The sequence below is a fragment of the Ctenocephalides felis genome, unplaced genomic scaffold (genome assembly GCF_003426905.1).
Source record: "Ctenocephalides felis isolate EL2017-DRISC unplaced genomic scaffold, ASM342690v1 CF-g0.4_SCAFFOLD_01492, whole genome shotgun sequence".
Classification (NCBI taxonomy): Eukaryota; Metazoa; Arthropoda; class Insecta; order Siphonaptera; family Pulicidae; genus Ctenocephalides; species Ctenocephalides felis.
The window spans coordinates 9180038-9182950 of record NW_020537646.1 but is presented as its reverse complement, the minus strand read 5'-3'; the positions used below and the strand labels follow the sequence as shown (position 1 = coordinate 9182950).

Below are 2913 nucleotides of genomic sequence, written 5' to 3'. Positions count from 1 at the left end.
TTTTTACGTAATCGAATCGGTCGCAAAAAAGCTTTGGATGTGCTACATCTCGCTCCGCGTCTCATCGTATATTGGTAGAACGCGAAACCAGTTTGATTTTCCCCGTTGACGTCAATTATGTCGTATCCCATTTCTTCGCCGGCTTGCAGGAAAGCGGCGCCGAGGGGCTGTTGTACGGGGCGTCTTGCACTGTCAGATATCCACCTGAATAATCGAAATTCAGTAAATTAATTAATTAATAGATTCAATTAAACTAGAAAATGTTATTTTAGAAACGATTGACACGTATCACAATTAATTTTACATTAATTTAATATAAACCTGTCGAATGATATGGATTGTTAGCTAAGTAGGGATTCCTTTGGTCCTCGCTTTTCTTGAAATAGGGCAATACGTCTTCGTAACTCCATCCTGTGTTACCCATAGCTTCCCAATGATCGAAGTCTCTTCTGTTTCCTCTGATATACAGCATGGTGTTCAGCACTGAGGATCCACCTAAAACTTTTCCCCTCGTCCAGCAACAGCGCTGGTCTTCCATTGCCTGGCAAGCCGATTTTTGAGGCTGAGTCCTTGAAAAAATTTACCATTCATAATTTGATTTATAATTGAAACATTTTACATTATGAAATCAGTGCATTTATTAACATTAATGAAATCTTTAATTTATCAATTATGATATAATACTAGTAGTATAATTATAATAGAAACATTATCAATACATTACTATTTTGATTAATTCAATACAAAGGTCCACCAATATGCTAGTGTTATATCACCCAATTGAAGCAAATCATGGAGAAATCAACACTTTAATAATATTTCTATTGTATAATTAACTATAAAGTAACTTTAGCTATTTTTTGTCCTTAATAATTATTTTGAGTACTATATATTTATTCATAAGATAATAGAACAAAGAATCATATTTTTTATATTTAATATTATTTTTAAAATATTGAATATGCTTATAAATACAAACAAAATATAACAATACAATGTTCAATATATTTCAGAATCAATTGCATTAAAATATTAATAACTAATTTAAAATTTTCAAAACTATGTTATTTTATTTTATTTATTTTAAAAGATAATAGAAGTTGAAAAATATATGAAAGAATATTATTTATATAATTGAATAGAGACACGAAAAAGGAGAAACGATTGAAAATTATAATCACGTGAGATAATAAGTTTTATTTTTTATATCTTTTACTACACATTTTCAACAAATTTAATTAATAATATTTCAATATGTAATGGAAAATTTATTGTTCGGCAGTGCAATAGTTTCATCAATAACTTCTATAATGTATTATTTTAATATTTGCAATATTTTACGAATTAATCCATAATAACAGGGATTGTTAAATTTCGATACGAAGTCAAATTTAAACAGAGAATGTTCGAAGCTTGGGACGCTTTAAATGTATTTATGAACTTTACGCCCTGCCACAATATAAGCTCTAATGGGAAACGAATTCATGGGGGAACCGAATTAATATTTCTAAATAAATTCAGTTACCTGTATTTCCAATCCATTTTACTTTTATGTAAGTAGAGCGATAGAATGGGCACATCAGAAATTTCGGTCTCGTGTCCACCAGCTTCGAGGAGCAAGACATTCCAGTTGGGATTCTCCGATAGCCTATTGGCCAAAACGGAGCCCGCACTTCCGCCCCCCACGATTATGAAATCGTAGGTCTTGAGCATCTGCTCCTGGGTGACGACCGCCGGCCTGTTCTCGGGATCGAACAGGTCGTAATTGTAATATGCCAGCGATGCTATTAGCACAGGAAGAATTGACAATTTTCCAATTCCTATCAATAGTGTGGCGGCTTTTATTGCCGAAACGATCGTCGTCACTATTGCCATTTTTTCTACTTTTTATTGTCCAACGTTTTGTATTGGCTAGTGATAAAATCTCCTTCTAAAAAACTAATAATATTATTCTCTATAATGGAGGATTATTGTTATTAGCATTATATTTAGTTAAATATGATATATAAAGTTTTAAATATCCAGTCACGGTTGAAGAGACAAATTAATATTGTCACATGCGACAGAAATATTTTGAATTTCTAGATAGCAATACCAAATTGTTAAAATTGATTCTACTAATTTGTAATAATATTTAAAAAAATGTAAATAATTGCAATGGATAAATTCAAAATTATATAATTAATATTAAATAGTAGGGTTTAGAATAAAAACACCCACAAGGGATCCACTTTATATATATATATATATATATATATATATATATATATATATATATATATATATTTATTACTAACTTACTTTTCTATTGGACTTCAATTAAAATATACGTTCCCCAACTTTTCAGTACCTAGAAATTATGGAGCAATATTCTCTAACATTTCTGAAATATGACGAACTCCAAGTCTCTAATATCTTTTTGGTTACTTCTTTGATGATGTTTACTGGCAACTTATAAATTATTGCCATATTTATTTAATGACAACCGATGATGAATTCTTTATGGCATATGACTCTTGAATTACCAGAATATTTATTTTTGCTGTATGCAGTTAAATTTTACGCCTTGGTAAATTGCGCAAAACAAATGGAGTTTCTCTTCCGTTATGTGTATTATGTTGTTTTTGCTATTTTACTCATAATGAAGGCAAATCTGAAAAATATTACAAAAGCGATGTTGATTATTTGTATAAGAGATTTGTATATATAATGTATGTATGAATGCACCAGAAGATTATGATGACTATTAGATATTAATTTGTATAAAATTTTAATCAGAGCAGCCAATTGATTTTTTTGGAAAATTAAATAAATTTGTCAGTTTTAAAATGTTTAAAGACTATAATGTATCTATATGCTATTTAACTATTTTAACGTTTTTCACAGTAGAGTTAGCTTATTAGATTATAGAAA

At 29.5% G+C, this 2913-nt stretch overlaps 1 pseudogene; it reads right to left on the bottom strand.

Annotated features, from left to right (window-relative positions):
* LOC113370779 overlaps positions 1 to 1875 on the bottom strand; it is a 3454-nt pseudogene extending 1579 nt beyond the window's left edge.
* Positions 1876 to 2913: the final 1038 nt, after the last annotated feature.